This window comes from Glycine max, chromosome 12, assembly GCF_000004515.6.
Source record: "Glycine max cultivar Williams 82 chromosome 12, Glycine_max_v4.0, whole genome shotgun sequence".
NCBI classification, from domain to species: domain Eukaryota; kingdom Viridiplantae; phylum Streptophyta; class Magnoliopsida; order Fabales; family Fabaceae; genus Glycine; species Glycine max.
The window spans coordinates 24,972,844-24,985,926 of record NC_038248.2 but is presented as its reverse complement, the minus strand read 5'-3'; the positions used below and the strand labels follow the sequence as shown (position 1 = coordinate 24,985,926).

The window sequence follows — 13,083 nt, the reverse complement described above, 5'->3', positions numbered from 1 at the left end:
GGAAACACAAAAGAATTCAGGCGGTTAGTCCTTTGTTCTTTTGGAAAAGAGAGAAGAGAGACACAAAAAGAATTCAGGCGGTTAGTCCTTGGCGAATTCTTTTTGGCAAAGGGAGAAGAGAATGAAAAGAATGAATAGCACAAGTTTTCAAGGTTTGGAAAACCAGAAAACTTTAGAAAGCTTTTGACAAAGGAAGAAGAAGAAGAAGTTCAAAGAGACTCAGAAATCAAAGTGGAAAAGTTGCTTGTAAAGGTTGTGTAAAGAATGAATTGGAAAGATAGATTAATTGAAATGCAAAACAAAGTCTTACTTTTATAGACTCTTCATGTCTGGTCAAGAGAACCATTAGAAGAGTTATGACCTTTAGAAAAACTTAAAACCAATTTGAAAAAGTCAAAAACTATTTGAAGAGTTACATCTTTTGATTTGTTCAGAAACTATCACTGGTAATCGATTACCAAATCAGTGTAATCGATTACACAAAGCTTTTTTGTGAAAGGATGTGACTCTTCACATTTGAATTTGAATTTCAACGTTCAAACACACTGGTAATCGATTACAAAAACATTGTAATCGATTACAACATTTTGAAATCAATTGGAACGTTGTAAATTCAGTTGAAAGCTTTTTGAAAACCATTTTGCTACTGGTAATCGATTACAATAATCTGGTAATCGATTACCAGAGAGTAAAAACTCTTTGGTAAAAGGTTTTGAGAAAAATTCATGTGCTACTCAGTTTTTGAAAAACTTTTTAATAATTATCATGATTTAAGTCTTCTCTTGATTCTTGATTCTTGAATCTTGAGTCTTGAGTCTTGAATCTTGATCTTGATTCTTAGAACTTGAATCTTGAAACTTGATTCTTTGATTCTTGAAATCAAATTTCCTCTTTAACCTTGAAGTGTTCTTGATTCAATCTTGAACTCATTCTTTGATTCTTGAGATCATCCTCTTTGTTATCATGAAGTGTTCTTGAATTTTGAGCTTTTTGTCATCACCTTTGTTATCATCAAAACTTCTTTGAATCAATCTTGATTCATCATGAAGCTTGCTTCTACATTTTTAGGATCATTCAACAGTAGAAACTGGTCTGATTCTTAGAACTTGATAGGACAGGGCTAGTTTGTCATATTTTCACGAGGAATCGGGGTACGGTAACCTAGTTGTTGTATGTTTGTCTTAATGCGGTCCTGGCAGAGTTTAGTCCAACAAGAGGAATTTGCGGACGAGGCTTGATCAGGATTAGGCTAGACTATCATGAGGAATCGGGGTTTAGCATTTCAGGAGACACCATAGAACGCATGAGCATTGTTAAGTAGAGAATATCCTTCTAGCATCAGGCACCTATTAGGAAGACCAACATGTCATCTACTTGTTTTTACGCATCATTTCTTACGTGATTTTCTCCTTTTAATAGTTATTTCACACACCTGTTCATAGTAAACACATCTCTTTTCACACTAGACACCTATTTACTGAAAAAACTTTACCAAGTAACACAAGTTCCTCGAGAGTTCGATACTCGGTTCATACCGTTTTATACTACTCGTGTGATCCGGTGCACTTGCCGGAAACAAACAGGTGTCCAACACCTTCTACCATACAAAGCTTCATAGGGAGCCATGCCAATGGTAGAGTGAAAACTATTGTTATAAGTGAACTCTATCAACGGCAAAAAACTCTCCCAACTCCCCTTTTGCTCTAAGACACACGCCCTCAAAAGGTCCTCTAGTGACTGAATGGTCCGTTCAGTTTGGCCAACAATCTGAGGATGGTAGGCTGAACTTAGTCTAAGCTTAGTTCCCAATGCTTTGTTCAGGCTCTCCCAAAATCTAGAGGTAAACTTAGGATCTCTATCAGACACTATGCTAGATGGCACACCATGTAATCTAACAATCTCACTAATATACAGGGAGGTCAACTTCTCCAAGGAAAATATGATATTAATGGGAATAAAGTGAGCAGACTTGGTCAGTCTGTCAACAATAACCCAGATAGAATCTAAACCTCTGGGCGTTCTAGGTAGTCCTACAACGAAATCCATGGAAATAATGTCCCACTTCCACTAGGGTATCTCCAAGGGTTGTAACTTCCATGAAGGCATCTGATGTTCTTTCTTAGCCTTCTAACAGAATAAACATGCATACACAAACTCACTAACCTCTCTCTTCATGTTGGGCCACCAAAACATCATCTTCAAATCCTGATACATCTTGGTAGCACCAGGATAGATACATCTTGAAAACCAACATGCACATTAATAACAAATATATCACCTATCATGAGCTCTATGTCAGTTTCTCTTTGCGTTGCTCAGAGACCTCTCTCGTTCATGTTCGTTAGTGATGTGTCATTATTTTCTCCTATTTCTTAACCCTTTTTGCACCATTTAAAATACTGATTAGTCTTAATTGTAAAATTTATTAGGCAGTTTTATTATTTGGGCCCATTCAGCTAATTTGATGTTTTTAATCTAATTTCAGGAATTAATGAAGCATTGGGCTTGAATCTAGAATTGGGCTTGGGCTTGAATCCAGAATTGGGCTTGGACTTGAAGAGGACAGACTAATTTATTCTACAAAATTAGATCTTATCTTATCTTATCTTATGTAGATATTATTTAGATTTGATCTCATCTAGATATTATTTCATCTAGATCTTATCTTATCTTATCTAGATTTGATTTGATTTTACTTATGGACTTGGATTTAAAACAGATTTTTAAGCTTTGGGGCTGGAAAACTATATAACAGCACCAAGGTTCTAGTTTGAGCTCTCTCTCTCTCCTCTCTCTCTTCTCTCTCTTCTATTTTTTCGTTTTTAGTTTTAGTTTCTCTTCTCTTTCTCTTTTATTTTCATTTTTTACAATTCCAATTCAGACTTTTAGTTTTATCAATAAAATTTCGTTTTCTATTTGATTAATGGAAGGCTAAGTTCGCAACGTTGTTTTCTCTTGAGGATCAAGCACAGTTCTCTTTGAGGTTCTATTATTACTGTTAAATTCTGTTCAGTTTTTCCTCTTCACTAATTACTCTGAATTTGTTGCAATTAATTCATGCATGCTTAGTGCTTGATTAATTGTCTCTGTGCTTAATTTACGTTCATGCTTAATGATCGTTTATGAGTAATTTGTGTGTGTGATGCTTAATCACATAATGAATGCTTTATGTTAAATTTCGCTTAGTAATTTAATTTAGGGTTGGATTAAGTGGTTGAACTGATAAAGGATAAATTCTCGCAACCTAGGATAAGAGACTTGCTTGTGAATCAAGGGGAAGCAACATATTTTAATTCTAATAATTTCTAATTCAATTTTACTCGCTGTTTAATTTACAAAAGCAAACAACCCCCCCCCCCCAATTTGCTCGTTTGGAAACGATCTAGGATCACTTCCTAGTTACTACATTTTAATATTTATTTGATTCGGGTACGACCTCGATCAAATTTGGCGCCGTTGCCGGGGAGCAGTGTCTAAAGGTTCATAATAGCTAGTGTCGTGTTAGTGTTTAATTCTTTCGTGTTTTATGTTTAATTGTTAGTGTGTGTTAGTGTTGTTTAGTGTCTTGGTATTTTGTTTAGTGTGTGTTCTATTTTAGTTTTTCTATTAAGCGCTTCCCCTATTTCAGTTTTGGGTGTTTTGCTGTGAATAGTGTTTTGCGACGGATTTAGCGACCACTTTTGCTTGCGGCAAAACAGAGTAGTAGTGAAAATCATGTAGCGACGGATTTTAGCGACCACCCTTGCTGAATTATTTGGGATTTTTTGTTTTAGTAGCTAGAGTTGTTATTTTTGGCTGAATTTTTTTGTGGTAACTTCTTTTAATCTATATTTTGTGGGGAAAATAGCTAGAGCCTTTAGTTTGGTTAGATTTGAAAGTTCCAAAAAAGTAGCAAATTTGATTTTTGTCAAAACTTCAAACGACTATAACCTTTGCTCCGGTTATCAGAATCACAATTATTATATATATATTTGGGGTAGAAAAAAAATTCCTACACCATTGCAGCTTGCCATAGGCTAACTGAGGTCTCCATCGTCCAAAAAAAGTGATTCTGTCAAAAGTTTTTTATTTTGCAAGTATTATTCTCTTATTTTTCTTAACTTATCATTTTTAGCTTATATAGTTAGACTTCGAATTTTCATTTGAAATTTTTTGTGCTATCTTCTCATCATTTTATAAGGTTGCTCACAAAATTTAAATTCATTTGGATATCATTTAATGGTAGTTGTAGTTCAAACCTACACTGTTACTTGCATAAGAAGACAACTAGTTGTGCATGCTGAATTTAGTGTGTGACTAGAGGAAATCCATCTGACTTACAACCCTTTGATCCTGAGATAGATAGGACATTTCATAGATTAGTTAGACATCATTTAGTACCTTTTGAGCATCCTGAGCATTCTGATATTAGTGATTTTGAGCATTATAATTTTGAGCATTATAATTTTGAGCATTCTGATTTTGAATATTCTAAGAACATGGCACACCCTCCACCCCGTGAGAGGACTCTAAGGGAATTGGCTGCACCTGATTTCACCTACGAAAGCTTGTGCATCCAATACCTTGATGAGGATGTCCCATATGTTCTTAAAACTGGACTGATCCATTTGCTTCCAAAGTTTCATGGCCTTGCAGGTGAAGACCCATACAAGCATCTGAAAGAATTCCATATTGTCTGCTCCACCATGAAACCACTAGATGTCCAGGAGGATCACATATTTCTGAAGGCCTTTCCTCATTCTTTAGAGGGAGTGGCAAAGGATTGGCTATATTACCTTGCTCCAAGGTCCATCACGAGTTGGGATGACCTCAAGAGAGTATTCTTAGAAAAAAATTTCCCTACTTCCAGGACCATGGCCATCAGAAAGGATATTTCAGGTATTAGACAACTCAATGGAGAGAGCCTATATGAATATTGGGAGAGATTTAAAAAATTATGTGCTAGTTGCCTTCACCACCAGATTTCAGAGCAGCTTCTTCTCCAATATTTTTATGAAGGACTCAACAACATGGAGAGAAGTATGATAGATGCTGCTAGTGGTGGAGCCCTTGGAGACATGACCCCTGCTAAAGCCAAAAATTTAATTGAGAAGATGGCTTCAAACTCCTAGCAATTTAGTGCCAGAAGTGATGTCATTGTCATTAGAGGAGTGCATGAAGTAGCCACGAATTCATCAGGTGAGACTAAGAAGCTTGAAGGTAAACTAGATGCCTTGGTTAACCTGGTAACCCAACTGGCCATGAATAAAAAATCTGCACCTGTCGCCAGACTCTGTGGTTTATGCTCCTCTGCCGACCACCACACAGACCTTTGCCCTTCTGTGCAACAATCTGAAGCAATTGAACAGCCTGAAGCTTATGCTGCAAACATCTACAACAGGCCTCCTCAACCTCAACAGCAAAATCAGCCACAACAGAATAATTATGACCTCTCCAGCAACAGGTACAATCCCGGATGGAGGAATCATCCCAACCTTAGATGGTCGAATCCTTCACAACAGCAGCAACAACAACAACAGACTTATTTTCAAAATGTTGTTGGTCCAAGCAGACCATACGTTCCACCACCAATCCAGCAGCAACAACAGCAACAGCCCCAGAAACAACAAACAGTTGAGGCCCCTCCGCAACCTTCCCTTGAAGAACTTGTGAGGCAAATGACTATGCAAAACATGCAGTTTCAGCAAGAGACCAGAGCCTCCATTTAGAGTTTAACTAATCAGATGGGACAGTTGGCTACACAGTTAAATCAACAATAGTCCCAAAATTTTGATAGATTACCTTCTCAATTTGTCCAGAATCCCAAAAATGTGAGTGCCATTACATTGAGGTCAGGAAAGCAGTGTCAAGGACCTCAACCAGTAGCATCTTCCTCATCCGCCAATGAACCTGCCCAACCTCACTCTACTCTAGAAAAAGATGATGAAAAAAATTTAAAGAGTAAGTTACCTAACAATTTCTATGCAGGTGAATCTAAAGAGAAGCAGCATATCCCTCTTCCATTCCCTCCAAGAGCAATTTCCAACAAAAAAATGGAAGAGGCAGAGAAGGAGATCTTGGAAACATTTAGGAAAGTAGAGGTAAACATACCTCTGCTGGATGCAATAAAGCAAATTCCAAGATATGCTAAATTCTTTAAGGAGTTGTGCACTAATAAGCGGAATCTTAAAGGAAGTGAAAGAATTAGTATGCGCAGAAATGTCTCCGCATTGATTAGTAAATATGTTCCCCAAATCCCTGAAAAATGTAAAGATCCAGGTACATTCAGCATACCTTGTATTATAGGGAACAATAAGTTTGACAAAGCCATGCTAGATTTAGGAGCTTCTATTAGTGTTATGCCTCTGTCTATTTTTAATTCTCTATCTCTAGGTCCTTTGCAGTCAACTGATGTGGTAATTCATTTAGCTAATAGAAGTGTTGCCTATCTTGCTGGTTTCATAGAGGATGTCTTAGTTAGAGTTGGTGAGCTGATTTTCCCTGTTGATTTTTATATTTTAAATATGGCGGAGGGATTTTCTAAAGGATCAGTTCCCATCATTCTAGGCAGACCTTTTATGAAAACTGCTAGAACTAAGATAGATGTATTTGCAGGCAGACTATCTAAGTATAACTGTTCATTTTAATATTCCCTGGTGATATAACTGTTCATATAACTGTTCATTTTAATATTCTTGATGCTATGAAACACCCATCTGAAGATCTTTTTTTATTTTGTGTTGAAATAATTGACCATATTGTTGATGAATACATGACTGGTCTTCATTCTAATCTGCATGCATGTCACTCTTCATGCATTGAATCTGAATTTGTACTTGATCGTATGTCTGAATTTGATGCTGAGAGTGAATCTGAATTTGATATTGATTACATGTCTGCTGATGTTTTACCTCTTGAGATTGATTTTATAGAGTCAGATAGAATTAACCATGTTTTAGGAAGTACACATACCTCTGACTTTCTTTATGAGGTACAGGCTGAGAAACCATCTCTTTCTACCACTATCCAGCCATCGACACCAGAACTGAAGCCTCTGCCATCAAATTTAAAATATGCTTACTTGGATGATAGCAAAAGTTTTCCAGTAATTATATTTGCCTCCCTTGTTGATGAGCAAGAGGAGAAGTTGTTATCAGTTCTCAAGAAGCATAAGAAGGCTATAGGCTGGACCCTGACGGACATTCCTGATATTAGTCCATCCACATGTATGCATCGAATAAATTTAGAAGATGGGGCTAAACCAGTAAGACAGCCACAGAGAAGACTCAACTCGGTCATTCTAGATGTGGTGAAAAAGGAAGTGACCAAGCTCTTACAAGCTGGAATCATCTACCCCATTTTTGACAGCCAGTGGGTGACCCTACAAAAATAGATGTTATTTCACAATTTCCTTACCCCTCTTGCGTGCGAGAGGTTCGTTCTTTTCTTGGTCATGCAGGGTTTTATAGGCGCTTTATCAAGGATTTTAGCAAAGTGGTCCTTCCACTATCCAATCTGCTGCAAAAGGAGGTGGAGTTTAATTTTTATGACCAATGCAAAGAGACTTTTGATTGCCTCAAGCGTGCGGTGACTACCACCCCTATCATTCAGGCACCTGATTGGACAGCCCCATTTGAGCTAATGTGCGATACATCCAATTACGCATTGGGGGTTGTCCTTGCTCAAAAGATCTCCTTACTTCACCTTACTTCTTTTCCGCCATGACTTAGGGAGTTTTTCTTTCCTATCTCCTTCTTTACTTTTATTACATTTGTCCGATTCTATTTGATGGTTTAATTGCTTTTAATCTTTTACTTGTGCTACATTGAGGACAATGTGTTGTTTAAGTATGGGGGGAGTGTTCTTTGGTTTTGCTAGTTTTGTTAGTTTTGTTAGTTGTGCTAAATTAGTTTAATTTTGTTAGTTTTGTTGGGTTTTAGTTTAATTTTGTTAGTTTTGTTGGGTTTTAGTTTAATTTTGTTAGTTTTGTTGGGTTCTAGTTTAATTATGTTAGTTTTGTTGTGTTAAATTTGCATGATTGTCTTTGAATTATAGGATATGTTCAAGTAATGGGTAATTGTTCAGAAAATAAAAGTCCCTTGACATTTTGTGACTTGAAATCCTTGTTTTTCCTTTACATGTCATGATAGTTTTGAAAGCTCAATTTGAAAGTGATACATTTACCTTTGTGATAATTCGAGCCATCCATCATCATAATCTTTTGGTGTGTTTTGCCCCATTGATTGCTTGCACAATAGCCTTGGCTTGATTCTTGTTGATGCTTCCTAATTCACATGCATATTTGGAAATGATTTAGGCAATTTCGTTCTTATAAGCTTCTAGCCAAATGGACTTACCTTGAATTAATTCCTTTGATAGCCCCTTTGAGCCTATCTTCCCCTTTCTTTGTTTTGAAGCTCATTACAAGCCTTAAGTGAAAAACCATGATATCACCTTACCCTTAAGGAATTTTGGAGCTTTGAAATTGTTTTGGTAATAAGCTGGGAATAAGTGTGGGGGGGGGTATGTTTCATTGGAAGATATGATTTTTGGCCATGCTTGATGTATATGTATATTGCCTAGTTCTTGCTTTAATCTTCAAATTCGTTCTCCAAAAAAAAAACAAAAAATTCAAAAAAAAATTTGAAAAAAAAAATTAAATTGCAGCAAATTTGTACTGTTCAAAAAAAAAAAAAAAAGAAGAAAAGAAGTGAAGTTGAATAAATGAGGTCTTGTTATGAGGACTTGATTTGGGAGCCTTGGTTGATTTTGTTGATATTAGAGGGTTTGGGTTTACTACTTGTGCTTAATTTCCACTTATTCCCAATTTCTCCTCTATTCCTTTGGGATTTAGCTACTTATTCCATATTTTTCTTCCCTACCTTGTCCTTGGCCTCATTACAACCTTTAAAGACCTTTTGATCCTCATATGCATGTGTTGTCAAGTCGTTTGTCAATTTTAGAATTTTGCCAAGTCTATGTGGTGTTTGTTTTCATGGGTGCTTCGAGAGTAAGCAGTAGCCTAGACACTTGAGAGATAGAGTGTATATCTTGTGAGGTTTAATCATTTTTCATTATTGAGCTGATTAACTATTATGCCATGATTGGGTTGCTTGGATGATTTTTGCGAATGTCTTGACTCTTTGGATCTCTTCATGTTAGATGTTACCCATTCCTTTCATTCCTTGATGTTCATTGAGAAATATGTAAATGTTTTTGTTTGTCTCTCTTTGATATGCTTGGATTTTGTTCTTTATTTCATTTTGCCCAGGAGTGCAAAAGGCTAAGTATGGGGGGTTTTGATGTGTCATTATTTTCTCCTATTTCTTAACCCTTTTTGCACCATTTTAAATATTGATTAGTCTTAATTGTCAAATTTATTAGGCAGTTTTATTATTTGGGCCCATTCAGCTAATTTGATGTTTTTAATCTAATTTCATGAATTAATGAAGCATTGGGCTTGAATCTAGAATTGGGTTTGGGCTTGAATCCAGAATTGGGCTTGGACTTGAAGAGGGCAGACTAATTTATTCTACAAAATTAGATCTTATCTTATCTTATCTAGATATTATTTAGATTTGATCTCGTCTAGATATTATTTCATCTAGATCTTATCTTATCTTATCTAGATTTGATTTGATTTTACTTATGGGCTTGGATTTAAAACAAATTTGTAAGCTTTGGGGCTGGAAAACTATATAACAGCACCAAGGTTCTAGTTTGAGCTCTCTCTCTCTACTCTCTCTCCTCTCTCTCTTCTCTCTCTTCTATTTTTTCGTTTTTAGTTTTAGTCTCTCTTCTCTTTCTCTTTTATTTTCATTTTTTACAATTCTAGTTCAGACTTTTAGTTTTATCAACAAAATTTCGTTTTCTATTTGATTAATGGAAGGCTAAGTCCGCAGCGTTGTTTTCTCTTGAGGATCAAGCACAATTCTCTTTGAGGTTCTATTATTACTATTAAATTCTGTTCAGTTTTTCCTCTTCACTAATTACTCTGAATTTGTTGCTATTAATTCATGCATGCTTAGTGCTTGATTAATTGTCTCTGCGCTTAATTTACGTTCATGCTTAATGATCGTTTATGAGTAATTGGTGTGTGTGATCACATAATGAATGCTTTGTGTTAAATTTCGCTTAGTAATTTAATTTAGGGTTGTGTCGCAACCTACCCTTCGGCGGGAGGGCGACGCGTGACTCGCGGGATGCGTGTTCCACGAAAGGAATACGCGCGGAGTCGCCACCAACGTTTATTTGAGGAAAACGTCGGAAAAACCGGAAAAGACGCGATCTACGAACTTTTAAGTGAAAGGTTCGGGAGTTGTATATACGCACGGGGAAGGTATTAGCACCCCACACGTCCGCCCCAAGGGACGGCAGCCTTTAATCGAATGCGCAAACATGACTTTGATTTTTTATGTTCCCTTTTTATGTCTCTATATCCTTTATACCCTTTTTATATTTTCTCCTTTTGTGGTCGACAAGGGTGTTTCCCTTTGCTCCTACGTATTCCTCAATTTGGGATGAGAAAATCAGACCTACGTAGTTCTTTTTTATCAAGTGATTCTTTTTACTTTAAGAGGTGATCATTTTAAGGCGTTGGACCTTAAAAATGATCCATTTTACTTAGTGAGAAAATGAAATGACAAACTTCAAAAGCCTATTTTTATGGACGAGCTTGACTAGGCGAATTGATTTTAGCCTTTAGTTTCACTTTAGTTATTAATCAATTCGATTAAGAATGAGAAATCCCAAAGAGAAAACGTCCGATTGATTTTCCGCTTTATTTTGCTAAAAGATGTCTTTTTGATTATTATATTATTTTTTACCTCTTTTTGATTTCCAACGTGGTTACGGCACGATCGAACGGTCGGAATTTATTTTAACCGAAGTTAATGGATAATACAATTCAAACGTTCGGTGGAAATTTATTTTATTTTTAAGTTAAGCGAGAAATGACTTAAGTAAAATGGCTTAAGCACGTCAACAGGGGGTATAAAAAGTAAACAAAACGAGAATAAAAATGCACGAAACACAATGTGGACCACTACGGGTACATAGAATGAATCAAAAAGCTTGGTTCGAGGTACTTACCCGTTGAAGATCGAAGAATGATGAAGAACGGATGAAGAACGTCGAAGAACGGTTGAAACTTTTGCGAAATTCCTCACGGAAAACGTTACGGAAACGTTTCGGAAGCGCCTCGGCTTAGATTTTCTTCACGGAAACAATTTTTCCAAGCAAATTCGAAAGAGAGAGAAGTGCCAATGGGGCTGAACCCTTTCCTTCTTCACTTCCTCCCCTATTTATAGCAAAATAGGGGAGGTGGTTGCCGCCCAGCTCGCCCAGGCGAGCTCAGCTCGCCCAGGCGAGCCAGGTTGCTTACTCCAGAAGCAACAGCCTTCTGGAGCAACAGCCTTCTGGAGGAATATTCTGGAGGGCCCAAGTGGGCCTGGGTGCTATTTGCACCCCCATTTTTACTAAGTACACTGATTCTTTTTCCGTAAAGTCACGGAAACTTACGAATTCCGTAACGATACTTGTTTTCTTTCCGTAATGTTACGGAACCTTGCGGATTACATAATCATCCCCTTTTTGACTTACGGAATGTTACGGAACCTCACTTAATTATGCAACGATGCTTCCATTTGATTTCCGGTGTGACACGAAAACTCACGGATTGTGCACCTATATTTTTTTTGGTTTTCCGGCATGTCCTGGAATTTCACAAATTGCCTAATGATGGGTGTCAAGCACCTCACAAGGACCAAAGAAAGGTCGCATGTCATCAAGCAAAGGTCCCCGGACGAAATTAGGGTATGACAGTTGCCCCTCTTTACTTGCCTTTTATTGGAGATAAAAGGAAAGTAAAGATAAGACACTAATTTCGTCCCTCTCGATTCGACGAGAGTCGCGGGTGACCATAAAATCTCCACATGCAAAATGACTTGTTGTTCACGGAATTTCACAAATTGCCTAATGATGGGTGCCAAGCACCTCACAAGGACCAAAGAAAGGTCGCATGTCATCAAGCAAAAGTCCCCGGACGAAGATTAGTGTATGACACTAATTTCGCTCCTCTCGGTTGACAAGAGTCGCGGGTGACCATGACTTGTCGTTCCCGGAATTTCACAAATTGCCTAATGATGGGTGCCAAGCACCTCACAAGGACCAAAGAAAGGTCACATGTCATCAAGCAAAGGTCCCCGGACGAAAATTAGTGTATGACACTAATTTCGCTCCTCTCGGTTGACGAGAGTCGCGGGTGACCATGACTTGTCGTTCCCGGATTTTCACAAATTGCCTAATGATGGGTGCCAAGCACCTCACAAGGACCAAAGAAAGGTCGCATGTCATCAAGCAAAGGTCCCCGGACGAAAATTAGTGTATGACACTAATTTTGCTCCTCTCGGTTGACGAGAGTCGCGGGTGACCATGAAATTTCCACATGTAAATGACTTGTTGTTCCCGGAGGAACAAAAGGTGCAGAAGACTATGTCAGCCTCTGCATGCTATCAAGCGTTCTGTCTTACAGATAGCAAAAGAATGTTTATACGGATAACCACTCGGGTATTTCCGCGTATCATCGGGCCCGCCGCCTCTGGATGATACAAGGGTGCAGAATGACCAAATTTGGTCTCTGCTTGTCATCGGGCCCGCCGCCTCTGGATGACAAAAGGGTGCGGATAACCGTAAAGTATCTCCGCGTATCATCGGGCCCGCCGCCTCTGGATGATACAAGGGTGCAGAATGACCAAACTTGGTCTCTGCTTGTCATCGGGCCCGCCGCCTCTGGATGACAAAAGGGTACGGATAACCATAAGGTATCTCCGCGTATCATCGGGCCCGCCGCCTCTGGATGATAAAAGGGTGCAGAATGACCAAACTTGGTCTCTGCTTGTCATCGGGCCCGCCGCCTCTGGATGACAAAAGGGTGCGGATAACCATAAGGTATCTCCGCGTATCATCGGGCCCGCCGCCTCTGGATGATACAAGGGTGCAGAATGACCAAACTTGGTCTCTGCTTGTCATCGGGCCCGCCGCCTCTGGATGACAAAAGGGTGCGGATAACCATAAGGTATCTCCGCGTATCATCGGGCTCGCCGC

The 13,083-nt window shown here is 38.2% G+C and overlaps 1 non-coding gene across 1 annotated transcript; it reads right to left on the bottom strand.

The window, feature by feature from the left end:
- Positions 1-4,856: 4,856 nt before the first annotated feature.
- LOC112998655 (small nucleolar RNA R71) lies at positions 4,857-4,963 on the bottom strand. Its single transcript, XR_003263749.1, has one exon. It is a non-coding gene; the product is annotated as a small nucleolar RNA R71 (small nucleolar RNA).
- Between the last annotated feature and the right edge of the window lie 8,120 nt (positions 4,964-13,083).